Consider the following 18,968-nt stretch of genomic DNA (forward strand, 5'->3'; position numbering starts at 1 on the left):
TGTGTAGGCTGTGTAGGAGAAATGAGTCCTGTCAGTAAGCTTCCTGTCTGATTCTTACAGGCCCAAATGAAGGGATAAAGGAAAAGTTTTAATTTACTCTTCATCCACTTAGCCATTTCTAAGGCCCAGCCAAGAGGTGAATGGTGGGGATTAAAAAAGGAGCTGGTGTCAAAACTTTTCTCTAGGCTGAGTAATTGCTTTGCCATTTTGTTGAGACTCCCAGGGGCCTTCAGATAATTCTGTTTTCCTGCCCTACAGAGATGCTGCTGTGGATTTTCTGCTCTTTGTGGTCTCTGGCCTCCAATGTACCCCATTTTTACCAGAGTCCTTGAGAGTTACATAATCTCTCACACCTTGTCTACTAGACTTTCCGATTTTGACAGGCGTGGTTTTATTAAGTTCTCTTCCAATTTTTTTGCCCCAGGAAACAATACTTCCTCTTCAAATAAAAGGGATTTCTATCAATTTTCATATTAATCTGATTTTGCCCAAATTACACTTCAGGGCTTCCCAAGTGGTGCTACTGATAAAGAACCTACCTACCAGTGCAAGAGACACAAGGGACATGGGTTCAATCCCTGGGTTAGGAAGATCCCCTGGAGTAAGAAATGGCAACCTGCTTCAGTATTCTTGCCTGGAAAAATTGCATGGGCAGAGGAACCTGGCAGGGTACAGTCCATACGGTCACAAAGACTTGGTCATGACTGCGCAAACATGCATGATACTTCAGCACAAACTGTTGGGATCTTTCCCCAGTACATCTTTCTTTTTCTATCAGTTCAGTTCAGTTCAGTTGCTCAGTCGTGTCTGACTCTTTGCAACCCTATGAATCGCAGCACGCCAGGCCTCACTGTCCATCACCAACTCCCGGAGTTCACTCAGACACACGTCCATCGAGTCCGTGATGCCATCCAGCCATCTCATCCTCTGTCATCCTCTTCCCTCCTGCCCCCAATCCCTCCCACCATCAGAGTCTTTTCCAATGAGTCAACTCTTCGCATGAAGTGGCCAAAGTGCTGGTTTCAGCTTTAGCATCATTACCTCCAAAGAAATCCCAGGGCTGATCTCCTTCAGAATGGACTGGTTGGATCTCCTTGCAGTCCAAGGGACTCTCAAGAGTCTTCTCCAACACCACAGTTCAAAAGCATCAATTCTTCGGGGCTCAGCCTTCTTCACAGTCCAACTCTCATATCCATACATGACCACTGGAAAAACCATAGCCTTGACTAGATGGACCTTTGTTGGTAAAATAATGTCTCTGCTTTTCAATATGCTATCTAGGTTGGTCATGACTTTTCTTCCAAGGAGTAAGCGTCTTCTAATTTCATGGCTGAAGTCACCATCTGCAGTGATTTTGGAGCCCCCCAAAATAAAGTCTGACACTGTTTCCACTGTTTCCCCATCTATTTCCCATGAAGTGATGGGACCAGATGCCATGATCTTCGTTTTCTGAATGTTGAGCTTTAAGCCAACTTTTTCACTCTCCTCTTTTACTTTCATCAAGAGGCTTTTTAGTTCCTCTTCACTTTCTGCCATAAGGGTGGTGTCATCTGCATATATGAGGTTATTGATATTTCTCCTGGCAATCTTGAATCCAGCTTGTGCTTCTTCCAGTCCAGCGCTTCTCATGATGTACTCTGCATATAAGTTAAATAAGCAGGGTGACAATATACAGCCTCGACGTACTCCTTTTCCTATTTGGAACCAGTCTGTTGTTCCTTGTAGATATTTAGTAAGTCACATGGCTGACCAGCCAAAAAAGCATAATCAGCCTCTCTTCCATTGGTTTTGACCAAATAATTGAATTTGGACAAATAATAGGAATGTAGGTGAGGTACATAGAATGGCATGCCTTTAAAAGGAAAGGAACATATATAGTCTTTTTCTTTTCCTTTCCTGCTTAGTGGAATGTCACATGGTGGATGGATCTGGAACAGTCCCCTTAAACATGAGATGGGGATTACGTACTAAGACAGTAGAACAATGAGATAGAATAAGCTTGAGTTTAACAATGCAAAGAGCCACATGACAGATGCTATTAATACGTAAATCAGATTACTAAATCCATAGAAGTTACAACAGCATAGATTTTTACAGCACACTGTTATTTTGTGTATGACTAAGTTAGAAAAAAGTTACCTTGTAATAGAACATTGATTTCAAGATATATCTCTATTTCAGTGACGCTAAATGTGAAAAACAAAGCCAAAGTTATGCCTTAGAATTGATTAAATGTACTATTGTCTCCTAACCTCAAACCTTGTGACCGTCAGCCTCTTAGCAGTATCCATAGTAATTACAATAGTCTGCAAAGCCCTCCTGTAATGTACCAGTTCCCCTCAATGCCTTCTTACCTTCTTACCTCTCTCTTTTTAGCCCCCACTACACTTCAGTTCTGCTCATATAGATCCTGTCACTCTGGTCATTCTGAACTTGCTGTGCTTGAAGTCTCTGGACCTACTCCTAAATTGTGTGCTGTGCTATGCTCAGTTGTGTCCAACTCTAAGCAACCCCATGGACTATAACCCACCAGGCTCCTCTGTCCATGGGATTATCCAGGCAAGAATACTGGAGTGAGTTGCCATTTCCTTCTCCAGGGGATCTTCCCAACCCAGGGATCGAACCTGCATCTCTGGCTTCTTCTACATGGACAGGTGGATTCTTACCACTGAGCCACCTAACTTGGGGGCCTTTCAAATATCCTATTTCTTCTCCCACATATTGATTTTCTCCCTGCCAAATTACCACATGACTTATTCTCTCCTCTCAAATCTTGACTTAACTTTCATCTTCTCAGTGAGACCTTTCCCAACCACCCTACTGAACTTGCCAACACTTGTTCAATTTCTCACCTTCCCCTTCCTGGTCTTCCTTCCTGTTTTCTTTCCCTCCACTGCTCTTATCAGAATTTAACTTATGACCGAAAACTCCTACAGACTTGTTGTTGTTCAGTCTCTAAGTCATATTCGAATCTGCAAGCCCAGGGACTGCAGCACTCCAGGCTTCCCTGTCCTTTACTATTTCCTAGAGTTTGCTCAAACTCATGTCCATTGTGTCAGTGATGCCACCCAACCATCTTGCCCTCTGTCATCCCCTTCTCCTCCTGCCTTCAGTCTTTCCCATCATCGGGGTCTTTTCCAATGAATCGGCTCTTCCCATCAGATGGCCGGAGTATTGGAGCTTCAGCTTCAGCATCAGTCCTTTCAATGAATATTCAATTATTTTCCTTTAGGATTGACTGATTTGATCTTGCAGTCCAAGGGATTCTCAAGAGTCTTCTGCTAGACCACAATTTGAAAGCATCAGTTCTTTGACTCAGGCTTCTTTATGGTCCAGCTCTCATGTCCATACATGACTACTGAAAAAAAACCATAGCTTTTACTATATAGATCTTTGTTGGAAAAGTGATGTTTCTGTAATACACTGTCCAGATGTCATAGCTTTCCTTCCAAGGAGCAAGCATCTTTTAATTCCATGGCTGCAGTCACCATCTGCAATGATTTTGCAGCCCAAGAAAATAAAACCTGCCACTGTTTCCACTTTTTCTCCATCTATCTGCTATGAAGTGATGGGACTGGATGACATGATCTTAGTTTTTTAAATGTTCAGTTTTAAGCCTGCTTTTTCTCTCTCCTCTTTCACTCTCATCAAGAGGCTCTTTAGTTCCTCTTCCCTTTCTGCTATTAGAGTGGTATCATCTGCATATGTGAGGTTGTTGATATTTCTCATGGCAACCTTGATTTCAGCTTATAATTCATCCAGCCTGGCATTTTGCATAAAGTTCTTTGCATATAAGTTAAATAAGCAAAGTGAGTATATACAGCCTCGATGTACTCCTTTCCCAATTTTGAACCAGTCCATTGTTCCATGTCCGTTCTAACTGTTGCTTCCTGATCTGCATACAGGTTTCTCAGGAGGCAAGCAATGTGGTTTGGTATTCCCATCTCTTTAAGAATTTTTCACAGTTTTATGTGATTCACACAAAATGTTCTTACAGACTATCTCCCAATTAATATTTTTCTCAGTGGAATGCCTCTTGGTTATTAATACTCAGACTTCACAGAGCATTTTAAATGCAATATGTTTTGGAGACTGATTAAAAAGAAAAAAACTTTTTTTGCCCATAAGTCTAAATACACATTAAAATTTTTTTAAAGTGATTTACAATATTGTGTTAGTTTCAGGTATAAAGCAAAGTGAAACAGTCAGACATATACATATATCTGTTCCTCACGCTCAGTCATATCCAACTCTTTGTGACCCCATGGACTGTAGCCCACCAGGCTCCTCTGTCCATGAGATTCTCCAGGCAAGAATACTGGAGTGGGCTGCCATTCCTTTCTTCAGGAGATCTTCCTGACCCAGGGATCAAAGCACTGCAGGCAGATTCTTTACTGCCTGAGCCACCAGGGAAGCCCTATGTCTACAATATTGCGTCAGTTTCAGCTATAAAGCAAAGTGAAGCAGTCAGACACACACACATATATATATATATATCTGTACTTCTTTAGATATTTTTCTCATGTAGGTCTTTACAGAGTACTGAGTACTCTGTGCTATACAGTAAATCCTTATTAGGGAGATTGGGGTTGACATATGCACACTACTATATATAAAATAGATGAACATATTTTTAAACAAACTAATGTGCATAAATGGTCTTGAGCTGTATTCTAAATACAATTGAAGAACATTAACATTTAAAGACGTGAGGGTTAAATATCAACTAAGGATATGCATATCATGATACTACATAGCCAGAAGCCAAAATATTTATTTGCAACATCATCAAGATTTGTTGAGCAACAGTGTTGTTTTAAGTATTTTTCATTCCAATGTAAACATCTAATATTAATATTCAGGCATTTGACTCTATTTTAATTATATTAAGTGATGTTGGTTGGGTTTGGGGACTGTCAGCTTTGAGTGGATCTAGAAAAAAAAAAGGACATTACAGAAGGTTTAGGTCCAGAGAAAATCAGCTCTGCTGTTGGATCACACTGTTGTTGTTCAGTCGTTAAGTCGTGTCTAACTCTTTGTGACCCTAAGGCCTGCAGCATGCAAGGCTTTCTTGTTGTTGATTGTTTAGCAGCTAGTTGCAATTTGGTGTTCTTACATGAGAAGATGGGTTCATATCCTTCTACTCCTCCGTCTTGAACCTGCTGTTGGATCATATGGGCCTCCAGATTCACTGGTGCTGGAAGTGTCTGGAGAGGGCAGGGTTACTGTGTGAAGTTTATGGTAAGCTCCAGTAGGAGAATTGCAATACACCTGGGATTCTGGAGTAAAGCTGTGTCATCTACCATAGATGATTGCATGCTGTTTGGGAAACAGCTTGTGGCATGTTATTAGGCAAGTAGAGATGGATCATTTTACCGTTAGGTACCAAATGACACTGTAGCCATATCTTCTCATTATGAACTGGGTTCTCACGTACCCATCAAGCTATGAAGTTGGACAAGTTCAGCTGCTGTCCATCATATGATAGAAACGGCACATCTAGGATGGACCATTAGAAGGACCGAGGGCGTGTGGATGCTGCATGTCACCCTCCACAGTTACCCTCTCCGTGACTTGCACATTTAAGGGGGTTTCATAAGAACATTTGAAGGAGGAGGAATAAAAGTGAGTTGGGTTTACGAATGGATTGTCTTGGTACAAGGGTGAAGCTGAAAATAGGTGATAAATACATTGCAGCCCCATTTAAAGGTTCCCCTGAGAACAGTGGAATGGGGAGGGAAAATCTCCCCAGTGGGTGGAGCTTCTTGCAGGGTACCAATTTATCTACTTGATGTGGAAGGAGCAGTGCCCTGAAAGGAGACAATACACAGATTCCTGGGCAGTGGCAGATGGCCTGACCCTCTGGTGGAGGCCTGGAAGACAAGACTCTTTGAGATAAAAACATGGAAATGGACATATGAAGATGGGCACAGATTTGAATATGTTTATATTATCAGTGAATGCTTAACAGAAAGTAGCTACTTAGAAAACTTACATAGCTAATACTATACCGGTAACATCTGGCCACTCGGAACTGGCGTGATGGACACATAATTGAAATGGCACAGAAGCTAAGTATGGGCTCAGCAGCATGAACAACCCACTGTTAAGGCTGATCCAACCATTTCTGTCTCTGAGTATCCAACTTTTTAACAATAAAAATGAACCTTGAGCCCAAATCCTTATATAGCACTATTCATTGAGGAGACCAACTGACTACTTAGTGTCACCTTGACAACCTCAGGCTCCCCCTACCTTCAACCAGTCATTCATCTGTTTCAGGTATAGACTTGCTGTTCTTGCCTATAGTGCTTTAGCTATTACTGCTATCCAAGTACTTAGAGAATGCCTAATCCATAGCTCTGGAATCAATTCCATACCACCAATTCCATTCCAACCAGGGAAACTTCACAGTGAAAGAGGTGCCTGAGTGGGCCCATGACCGTTGGGTCCGCTGGTCATGTTATGTACTAAATCATCCAAAATCAGCTGCCCCCTAGAATACTAGAGCAACCTTCCAGCTGTACAACTGCAATACTGGTCCACAGGAAACACTTCAAATAAAAGAAGCACTATTATTTAAGTTGTAGTATATCTATTGACTTGGAGAACTTTATAAAGCACCATGTTCACACAAGAATAGGTACATGGGTCCAGGAACCAAGATGTGGATGCAGAAGTGGCTCCATTTTACCATCACCTATGATGATGATGGACTTCCCTGGTGGCTGAGACAGTAAAGAATCTGCCTGCAATGCAGGAGACACGAGTTGGATCTCTGGGTAGGGAAGATCCCTTGGAGGAGAAAATGGCAACCCACCCCAGTATACTTGCCCAGGAAATCCCATGGCCAGAGGAGCCTGGGGATTCAGAGTCAGACATGACTGAGCGAGTCACACACACATAATGAGACAGCAGAGGATTTTGCCCTTACTGTCTCCTAGACTCTTAGCTCTGCTGGTTCTCTCTGAAAGAGACTTCTTCCAAAGGTTAACATTTTGCAACAAAAGATAACTAATCATTACCGCTCAGCCTGTCATAATCTATGAATAGCACTTTCATGGTCATAATCATGTAAAAGTATTGAACTATGTCGGGAAGTAGAGGGTAATACAAATATGGGAGTGTATGTGAGGATGACAGCGTGTGTGTATATGTGTGTCTGTGTGTTGAAGGTTGACAAAGGAAAAGGAAATAGCGCTAAAGCTTATCTTTCATGGAGAAGTCAACAAATTAGACCTAACATTTAAAATAGCAAATAATATCATTAAAGTATGATATGATGGAGAAGACAAAGAAAAGTATTTAGCTCCAAGAACTGGGAGTGTTATTCTGGGGAGGGAAAAGGTGAAGTAGACTGAGATTACTGTTTTGTTTTAAAACAAGTTCTTATTGATGTGCATGTCTGTTTATGATTGAAAGCAAAAACGAACAAAGCACTCCCTGTTGTTATGCAATTTACCTTCTGGTTCATGTTCACCTTTAGATTTGTAATGATTTTATGATCATATTAATAACATTTTAGATGCAGGTATATTTCAGTTGCTTCTCTCCTTCCTTCCTTCTGCCCATACTTTCTTCCTTGTCTTTTATCTAAATTTAATTTTCTTATTCCCCAGTTCTTTATTATGTTCAGCTGAACTAAACCTTTGGAATTTTTAATAGTATATTTTGGGAAGGCAAATGGCACTTGCATCCTGGGATAAAATTCCAAACACAATATTATACAAGGATATTATAGCATAAAGAAGTGCTATATTTCAAGGAAATGAGAATGATGTTCTTTCGTAGTTGGTGTTAGATGAGTTGAAACTTGTCTGTGATGAAGAAGGCACTGATGTTGAAAATGTATATAAACAATTGGGATAAAATAGATTCACAAAATATGAGTTGGAAAAACAACGTTTTAAATACACACACTATTTTCCTAAAACATGATTTTACATAAGAATATATAACTTACAGCTTATTACAAGCATGAGTTGAATATTTTAAACATATCCATAACAACATAAAATATCAAATTTACCAAAAATTTACCTTTGGATATTCTCCTTGAAGAAAATGTTCTCAGTCTCTTTTTAGAGATATATGATATTGACTATTCAATCTACAGATGACCCAATAAGTTATAATCTTTACAGTGCAGATGAACAGAAGCTAGAAAGTTAAAAATATACTCATGTCATACAGCTGGTAGAGGGGAAGTGATATTTGAATTCAGCTCTAACGCAAACTCAAGAAATTCTTACATCATCTTAGTATCATCTATACTAAGTCCTTTCTTTAGGCGACTCAGTGCTAAAATCTGAGCTACAGATGGAAAAGTCTGGGCAGACATATTCCATGTCTTAGGTTGAAGATTACAGTTGGGGTTCTGGGAAAGAAGGCTAGAAATCTAAAAAGTCATTACCCAAGTGAGGGGACATGGTAAAATACAACAAACCTGTGAAAGAAAGTGTATGTTAGTTGCTCAGTTGTGTCTGACTCTTTGTGACCCTATGGACTGTAGCCCACCAGATTCCTCTGTCCATGGGATCCTCCAGGCAAGAATATTGGAGTGGGTTGCCATTTCCTTTTCCATTTCCTTATTTTCTCATGAAGAAGTCTTTGCCATGGCTTTCACCTGTGTGACACTCCTTTTTTAACTGCCTAGACATCTCTTATTCCTCCAATGAAGACTTCTTTAGCTTCTGCTCAGCTGGAACTCCTTCTCTGACCTCCCACCTCCTTCGTCTGAGCCTCCTGGTGCACATACATGCCACCATCGTCATCATCCAGTAACTATCTGAAAATAATTTATTTGTATGTCTAGCTCCACCCTAGATTGTAAGATCCTTGAGGACTGTGTTTAGGTTCTTTAAAAGCATTTATTTTAGCAAAATGTCTGGAAGAGATACTCTTTTGAACCTAACATGTGTATGTAACCAATAGTAGAGCTGGGATTTGAACCTAGCTCTGGTTATTACGTGAATGACTGAATGAATGATAAGTAGATTCCCTGGAAGTTTTATCTGGACATTGGCTTTTGGGATTGAAATATTTCTTTTCTTGTTTTTTTTTTTTTTTTTCTGGAGAAAAAAGCTTTGAGTTGTTTCACAGGATGGTAGATTACGTTTCAAAGCGTAGATGATAATTTAATGTATGACAACTTGTCATTCAGTAGCTTGCTTTCCAGAATTAGTTGTGTTCTATCATCTTGAACATTCATATTATATATTGAGAACATGAAGTATTGGCCTAAAGGATGAGCAGCAAGTTGTGTCAGGGTTGGGAGGTGCTCCTTCCCATCACTGCCCACTGTGAGACACTTAATGGAAATTTCTACTGCCCATAATCTGCAAGCTCTTAAAATCACAGAACCTACTTTCCTATTAGACACTTTGACATAATTGAGTGAAAAAGAAGTAATGTGTTCAACTACTAGTAGAAAATGAGCCCCAGTCAGTGACTCTCTGGAGGTGTGTTTTCTCAATTATCGGGATGTCGTGGTGTCACCAACTGTTCTTTGATCAATCAGTCTGAAGGAGAAGACATAGGATTTCCTCTGGAGGCTGTTTTTCAGAAAAACTGACTGCTTAGACATTTGTGAACCAATGGTGGGGGGTAAGCAGTTGTTTCCCCTAGGGTGTGCTGGCCTTCTTACGGGCAGTCATTTTTATTCGTTTTCTAAAAACACAACCACAGACTCTAAAGAGTTTGTTCTAGGAAGTTATTCAGTTCTGCAGCAAACCAACATTTCTACGCTTTCCTATTAAGACATCTCAAACGTGCTTTTTGTCCCTCACACCTAATTTATGCAAAGGATCTCTTGCCCTGGGGGCTGCTCTGTTTTTTAATGAATTCACTTTGATGACAGGTAAATGGGGCAGGTGTTTCAGGAAGCACACATAACAGTTCATCCAGGGCTAGTTTAACTTTAAAATTCTTTCATTTGTGTAAGATCTTTGAGCCTAACATTCTGGCTGAAATGTGTAGATCTTGTTCCCTTTTTTATATCTTTCCCTCTGAAACTTTATCTTCCTAACTTATCTTGGACCTCATTGCTGGACTGGGAGTGAGGAAAAGTTTAGCTTGCTTCTGCCAAAAAATGGCCATTTGACCCTGCACATGTCACTGAGTAAGCTTCTTTGTGACTGAGATTTTGAACCTGTGAAATGAGTTGGTGAAAGTGGGGAAGGTGGGGGGTTGAATGAGATGATTTCTCCATGGCCTCAAATATCATTTCTGTGCTAAGGGTTTACACATGTGGATCCTCAGCCCAGTTTTTGAAGCCCATATAGACATCTTCATCTTCAATCAAATATTCCACAAATACCTCACGACTGTCTTGCAAAACTGAGAGTCTTTCCTTTTGTTCTCTGTGGTTGTGAATAATGCCTCCAGTTACCCAGAAAGATACTTAGACTTCATCTGCAGTATTACAACTACATTACCTTCCACGTATCAGTCTGTGTGAGTTTTGCCCTAAATTTATCCTCACTCATGGCTCCTGTGTTAATTTGGCCATGATGAGCTTATAGCCGGATCATTGTTTAATAAAGACAATATTTTCATTATATTTCTTAATATATTTCTTCTTTTAATAGCTATAACTTTTTCTGTTAAGACTAGATCATGAGATTGAAGTAAGATGTTAGACACAACATTAGGAAACAGTGGCAAGGAAAGAGGTCATAGAAAGCTCTCTTCTGGCTTGAGTGTCGGCCAGAGAAAGGGGAATTGAAAGGCTTCAGAGGAGCATTATTCTCTGCTCATAATGGCACAGCCTGGGGAAATTTTAAAATTGCATTAATAGGCATCGATGTGTTCTGATGCACGGGAAGTAGTTTGCCTGTGACTAAATAAGGTACCTAAAGGAAGTTAAGTGGACTCCCAGATAAATGGAGGCCTGGGGTTGAGATGAGAAGGACATAGAGGCAGAAACTTGGGCCCTAGTACTAGAAGCTACAGCACAGATGTGTACAGTAAGTGGAATGTAAACGCAGTCAGGCAGGCATTTCTGCCTATTTTGCTTATTACTGTATATTTATGCTTAGTATATATTAGATACCCCTAAATATTTATTAATTAAATAGGCGTGGCAAGATACCTAAAAGAATCAGATGCTAAGAACTGCACTTCTGTAGACATCATCACAGGCTATCCAGAGACCAGATACTGTGCTGGACATCTCTGGGAGACAGGAGAACTGAGGTCAACACATGAGTCTGGATCTGATCCCAGGCTGGTAAGTAAATTTCTACTCCCACCTCAAAACTTAGTTCCTAAATTAAGGGCAGGAGAAAGGGAAACAAACCCTGAGTTCATTTGTGATTAAAGTGATAAAAGAGATTTTTAAGCTGTAGAAGAGCACAAATGGTCCTTCACTGACTATTTTAATTCCCTTTATCTCTAGAGAGAACATGATGGCAGTTATTGAAAAGGCAGTTTATAAGGTATGACTTAGACCTCACCACAATTCCTATCATCCCCGCCTTCTCTCTGCTGCTGGTTTTACTCCTTTGTAAAATTCTTTAATGGCTCCACATACCATGGGAACAAGTCCATCAGACCCCAAATGGCTCCGCTGTGTCTTCAGTCCTCTCCCTCATTTCATTTCTATTTTGCATTCTCTATTTCAAGTCTTCCGCATTAGGTATGAGTGACTGAACAACAACTACCTAGGGGAGAGTGACTACAAATATCTGGTTCATTTAGGGGTACTCTTTTCTGATTTGCATCTCATAGAGATAGCCAGCTCTCCATTGCCAGTACCTACACACCAACACACACATACTCTCTCTCTCTCCACCTCTCTCTGTTCACACATGCTAAATTCCAAGTCAGGTGGTACTATCTGTAGTTTCTCCAAGTCTACCAAGCATTTTGTTATACTAGTTCTCTAGCCATCCACCATCTCTTCACTCCTCCATTCCACTTTAATGAACATGTACCCATTTAGAAAATACCAACTAATGTGTCAGGTTCTCTGTGAATCCCTCCCTTTTCTGTGCCTGGTGGCAAAATTAGGTATTATTCATTGTACAGATAATTAGCATTTTAATTAGTCATTTAAAGCCATGGATTGCATCTTATTCATCTTTGTATCTCTAGGATCTAATATGATCTCTGGTCTACAATAGGACCAAATAATATTTCATTAGTGAATGTTCTCTGCAGTTTCTTCCAACTCTAATGAGCTGAGATTAAAAGAGTAATGAATTTTACAACTAGAAACACAATTGGATTGAATTCCTAAAGAAACCCCTTGGACTTCAGATTTTACCTGATATTGATGAAATTTCTCTTAGCATTTTTTAGGTCTGATGTAATTTGAATTAGTTCCAGTGTTAAGAGATGGTACAGTGGACAGAACATGACTAGATTTAAATTTCGACTCTCTTCTTGGCTACACCCTAGCTATGCAACTTCGAGAAAGTCTCTGGATACTTTTGACTTCAATTTTTTCTTTCATTTAAGGAAAAATACTAGTTGTCTTTAAGTGATGGTTCTAAGTTTAAAAAATGTGCTAATGTATGTGGCTGTTCTCTGGAGATTATAAAGCAATATCCTTTCTCAGAATAATGCCTTTGGGGAAGTTACATGTCCCTTTTTTACTCCTCCTTAAAATCAAAAGCAGGAAAACAAATCCTAGAATAGGAATTGAAGACTATTGATTGGGAGAAGAAAATAAGAAACATTTTTATAATAACTGGTACTGCAATCACTAAGATTGGCTCTCATTTCAAAATGAAACGTGATTCCATGAAATAGCAGTTAGCTAAATGTCAAATGAAGGTTATTCCATTAAAATGCTGTTCTAGTTCAATCAAGCAAAAACAAGCTTACGCCTTTACAGAGCACAGCTATTAGTATTTTTTGTGTTTATGCAATTTTCTTTGGCTGGAGGAGTTTCTGCTATTCTTTACTCAGCTTTCCTACAGTAGAACACTTTGGCTGGGAATCTCTATGTCAATGAAAAATTATACATTTCAATATATAATACATATTAAAGTAATTATAGTTCAGTATTTGTGTGTGTGTGTAATTCTAATCTGTTATTTCAAACTGGGACCATGTATTAAAGAATAAAAACATATGTAGTGTTTCGTCTTGATAACTTAGCTTGCTACATGTAGTAAGCTACAGTATGCTTACTTTTGGAAGAACTACAGTATGAACACAGGAAGCATACAGAACTACAGTATGCTTACTTTAGGAAGAACTAGCTTTAAAATAAGATCGCTGAATACTTGTCTTAGTATTCAAACTGTAACGTAATACTTACAGTTAAATGAGTTTAGACAAATAATTCAAGCTTTTGAGACTTAGCTTGCCTATCTATGAATTTCAAGTCAAAATGTCTCAACCTTGTTATCTCTTGTTGTAAGGTGAAAAATAATTCAATAAGTAAAAAAATTAAATTAAAATGTACAGTAATTGATGAAATAAAGGGTGTTAGTGTGAAGCCTAGACTGTAGCCTTTGGGACAGACAGAGCACTAGGCTCATATTGTGTTTCTACTAATATGTTACTTGGAGCATTGCTTTATGTAGCACCATCTGTTAAAAGGGGGAAAGGGATTGGTCTTACAAAGTTGTGAGAATCCCTGATAACATTTGTAAAAGGCCTAGTATATAATGGACATTAACATATTAGCAATCCCAAGGTTTTCCCCTTCAACAATGTCTGAGTCCAAACAAATTAAGCTTTTTAGCATTTCTGGGGGAAAAAAAAACACTAGTTGAATACATTCTTACTTATAGTGCCCGTAACTTGTTTCTGATCATAGTTGTTGCAGTTCTTTCGATTTTTATATTTTAAGAAAAATGAGGTGCCTGTGCTTGAACCTGAATAAATTGAGGACTGATTCTCCCACTCATCCCTCCTTCTTTGGTCACATTGACTTGACAATGACTTGACAAATGAGTTAAGTGGAGATGAGTCAAAAGCTCTCATGCTAATGTACTTTCCCAGCACAAGCTTTTAGGAAAAATGAAGAAAAGGTTACTTTATCATTTTGTATTACTTTATTTGGTTTTATTTAGGAATAATTTAGGGCATAGAAGAATCTAATAAAATAATGCACATAGCAGAAAGCATATTCATTGCTAATCCATCACATCTTAGCTCTGCACTCCTTGTTGACAAGTACAGAGCAATGGCTTCACCAGCAGAGTAATGATAAATATCTTCAAAAGGGTCCATTTCCTTTGTCTTTTCAGTGCCTAAATGGAAAAACTGTTTTATGTCAACTCAGTGGAGTTAGTTCCATTTCTGCCATGGAATTTTTGTATTTTTTCTTGTTCTTTTTGCTTCTTTAAAGCTTTATTCCTTGAATATTTCATAATATATACATAAATGTATATGTGAATATATTGGTATATATGCATGCATATGCATATACATATGTGAAATATATATGTATATGTACACACATATATGCATATGCACATATATACACGTATGGATAAGTGTATCTGTATGTACCTATATATCCTAAGAATAAGTGTTCACTCTAATTTACTTTTTAGTATAATTTAAGGCCTCTACACAAAACTAGAATTTTAGAATTGGCAGATACTGTTGGTAGCTGGCATTATTTTCTTTCATAAATATCTTTTTCAGAATTTCCTCTAAAATAACCCACTGGTAGGTATGAACCCTGCTTTATTCCCAGCAATTATGGCAAATGGCTTTGTTAACGATGTGCCATGGAATTTCATTCTTTAATTTCTCCTTGTTTGGAGAAGTATAATATTTTGGATCCAAATTATCCATAGAAGGATGAAAGATAGATTTAGATACTCCTTGAGGTGGAAAGCCACTTAGAGGCTCTCTGTTTAACTTCACTTCAGAGTCGAGAGGGGAAATACAGGCATTGGAGACTCTCAGCGGTGTAGCCAAGGCATAAGGTGCAGAATCTGAGTTCAATCCAGTATCACCAGCAACACATTTTTGTTTTAAAGCTGGTTGTTTTTTTTTTTTCTATATTATTGCTCATATTAAAAACTAAGAATATTTTTCTATAATGAAAATATTGCAGCCAGTATGGATATTATAACTAATTCTTATCTTAAATGTCATAAAACATAGGCTTTAGAAGAAATATTAGCTTATGAGTTATGTGAGCTTGTGACCATCATTCATCCACCCAACCAATCACCCATCCAGCAACACTGATCATTTACCTTGAATACATATCTATGCTAGACTTGTGAATGAACATAGTGATGAAGACCTAATTCATGCTCTGAAAGTATGACAATTTTCTGCTGATTAAAAGACAACTGTAGAATGGGCTGTCATCAAGGCCAACGTACAGTTAGTGCCTTGAGAGAGACACAATAAATTGTCACTGGGGTGCAGAGAAGGAAATGCTGCTTCTAGCTGTGGCTGCATCTGAGGTGGAAAGAATGCCTTGAATCCAATAGTAAATGGGGAAGGTAGTTAATTCTGAGAACAAACTGGATAATCATACAGAGATAGGGAAAATAATGAAGAGTGAGAAATGTTGGATGGTTTCCTGAATGAAGGAGGTAGTGAGAGGTAAAGCCTCAGAACTATATGGAATTTGATCTTGAGGGGTATTGAATGCCAGGGCATAGCATTTGATTATGACACATTGGGAGGTCATTGAATGTTTCAAGTTTAATGGGTTGGGGAGGAAAATGCGTCTATGAAAACCAGTTTTCAGAGGGGGAAGTGTCATTTTATGAGTTGAGGGAGTGGAAATTTTAAATTAAAGGTGGTAAACAAAAGCCTTTGAATAAGATTGTATGATGGAAACACATGCATCAGTTCAGTTCAATTCAGTCGCTCAGTCGTGTCTGACTCTTTGCCACCCCATGAACTGCAGCACGCCATCACCAACTCCCGGAGAATACCCAGACTCATGTCCACTGAGTCGGTGATGCCATTCAACCACAACCATCTCATCCTCTGTCGTCCCCTTCTCTTCCTGCCCTCAATCTTTCCCATCATCAGGGTCTTTTCCAATGAGTCAGCTTTTCGCATCAGGTGCCCAAAGTATTGGAGTTTCAGCTTCAACATCAGTCCTTCCAATGAACACCCAGGACTGATCTCCTTTAGGATGAACTGGTTGGATCTCCTTGCAGTCCAAGGGACTCTCAAGAGTCTTCTCCAGCACCACAGTTCAAACATCAATTCTTCAGCGCTCAGCTTTCTCTATAGTCCAACTCTCACATCCATATATGACTGATGGACATGCACAAACATTGGAGTAAGTGACTAGAGTGTGATACATTTGATAATAAAGTTAATTAGAGTGATTGTGGTGGAGCCAGGTTGAATTCAGTCAGATTGTATGAAATATACTAAATGTAGATACAGACATCTTGATAGATATGTAGAGACATTTTCCATTGTCTGCCATACCTTAGTACCTACCACACTGGAAGCACTCAGTCAATATTTGTGAAATGAATCAGTAAAAGATACATAAATCTTTATAAACCACACATTTTCTCTCAGTGGAATTAGCTGTAGTTGCCCTTACCACATACACAGAACCAGTCATCTGTTCATCAAGGAAAACACATATCTGCATGTCTGACAATTTGAAAGTGTTTATCTAAGTTTGAAAACATTTATAGAAATTATAGAAAATTAATATAGAAAGGATAAATGAGTCAGATTACATGAGTTTTACTCTTTACCTCAGGCAAATTCTTTAGCTTCTCTGTGCCTGTTTCCTCCATAGAAGAGAGGTCATAAAATATGTAGTTCATAGCCATGTAATGAGAATTATACATTAATAATACATCTAAAATGCTTAGAAGGGGCTCTGATACTTGGGACACATGATATTATTGTTTGGTTATAATTGGTTATATTGGTTATATATTAGATATATTGTTTGGTTATAATAATAATTACCATTATTATTATTTAAGAATGTACTTTTTCAGAATTTGCATGATCTCTTATATTTCACTTTAAACTTATGAACCATGTTCACATACAAAATCTTTATTTCCTCATCCCATTGCCATTCCTTTTATGCGGCCAGTGAGGATACTTAGAATCTGTCAGTTTAATTGAACTACCTAAGGTGGAACTGAGTCTCAAAACTAGATCTTCTGAAGAAGTTAAGTGAAGTTAAGTTGCTCAGTCGTGTCCGACTCTTTGCAACCCCATGGACTGTAGCCCACCAGGCTCCTCCATCCACGGGATTCTCCAGGCAAGAATCCTGGAGTGGGTTGCCATTTCCTTCTCCAGGGGATCTTCCCGACCCAGGGATCTAACCCGGGTCTCCCGCATTAGAGGCAGACTCTTTAACCTCTGAGCCACCAGGGAAGCCCATTAATTCTTAAAAGATCATTGTGTACCAGACATTGTTTTAAGAACTTTATCAACATAATCTCATTTAATCTTTATTTAGCAAGAGTAGGAACCAGAGGATCTGAGAGGTTCAATACCTTACTTAAAGCCACAAAACTAGTAAGTCATGGGGGAGAATTTAAGTCAGGTTCCATGGCTTCAAAACCTGTGCTCTTAGTTTACCAAACCAAAAGTGTCCTAGTGTGAAGTGAGAGGAAGGGAGCGATCATTTGGTCAAGGGAAAGGAAAGTATCACTAAATGTGCTTAGTGAAATAAGCCTTCTCAGTCTCCCCAAGATCTCGGTTCAGCATCCCTGCTGGGTACAGATGCCTTTCTGAATTCTGGAATGCCAGAGCTAAGTTTTTCCTCCACCTTCATTTCTGAGGCCCATGTCTTTGACTCCCCTGGCCAGGCTCTGCCTGGGTTCTGAGTAAACAGCCACAGCCATAAACCTTTCAAGTAGGTGTAGAGAAGAGCTGTTTTTCATCAGGTCATTGTAGGCAGCCTGGGCTGCCAACTTCCCATCAAAGCCTCATAAACTCTTTTACGAGGCTCATAAAACGCTGCCTACTCCTGTTAGGGGAGAGGAGGACGGCCATCAGACCCAAATCATGCTGGTTTCAATTGCTTCATTTCCATACATCAGACTCCTTGGAAAACCAAAGGCAGGCCACAGCCAGATAATAAAGTGGTCCTTGTGTTCCTGTGGTGCTCCTTTACCAGGCCTCCCAGGCCCTGTGATGCATAGCAGTGTTTGATTACCCAGCAGAGCAATCCTGGGTGGTGAAGTCGGCAGCAAGGATTTCAGGGAACCACAGCTCTCATTCAGAGCTGAAGTGTTGGCTGCCAAGTGGGTTCTGCTTTCTCTGCAGGGATGTTTAGAGAGAATGCTTCCTGACAATCTCTCGTGCCTTTTCCACTGCAATTGGACATAGAATCTGCCCCATTCTTACTTTGTTCCTTAGAAGGATTGTGGATGTCAAAAGAAAAGATAACCACCACCTTGTTAATTAGGTTCATAGATCTGCCCAGCCTCCAAGTTTTTCTTATCTACCTGCTCACATAATGCTTCATCTTCTCTGCTTTGTCACAGAAGTACTGAATTTTGGATTCAGGAATAAGAATAGAAAGCAATTTACAAGTAATCTAATTCTCTAGTTAATAGGTATTTTCATCCCACTCAACTGTAAGCTCCCTCAGAGACAGGTGTTTCTTCTATTTATTTATTTTTTTTAATTTACAAATGTCTACTCTTGTACCTGGAATATATACAGAGAGGATGCAGAAAGTATTAAGTAAGTGTATCACCATTATTACATGTATCAGTCAGCATATGCTAAGTTATGCTGTTGTAACAAACACAGCATTGAAAATTTATGTATTATTCAAGTTGTAAACCCGCCTCAAGTCAGTTGTTTCATGCTGTCTTTACTCCAAAACCCAGACTAACAGAGCAGTTTTTAATATTTCTAGTCTCTTGGAAGAGGAAAAGAAGACAGTGATGTGAACCACATGCTGGTTTGAAAGTTTCTGCTTGAGAGTGAGATGCGTTACTTCCACTCACAGTTCATTAGTTAATTCAAATGAAGACCAGGTCTGACTTCAAGGGACTGGAAAATTAAAATTCTCCCAAACACAATCC

This window comes from Capricornis sumatraensis, chromosome 7 (assembly GCF_032405125.1).
Source record: "Capricornis sumatraensis isolate serow.1 chromosome 7, serow.2, whole genome shotgun sequence".
Classification (NCBI taxonomy): domain Eukaryota; kingdom Metazoa; phylum Chordata; class Mammalia; order Artiodactyla; family Bovidae; genus Capricornis; species Capricornis sumatraensis.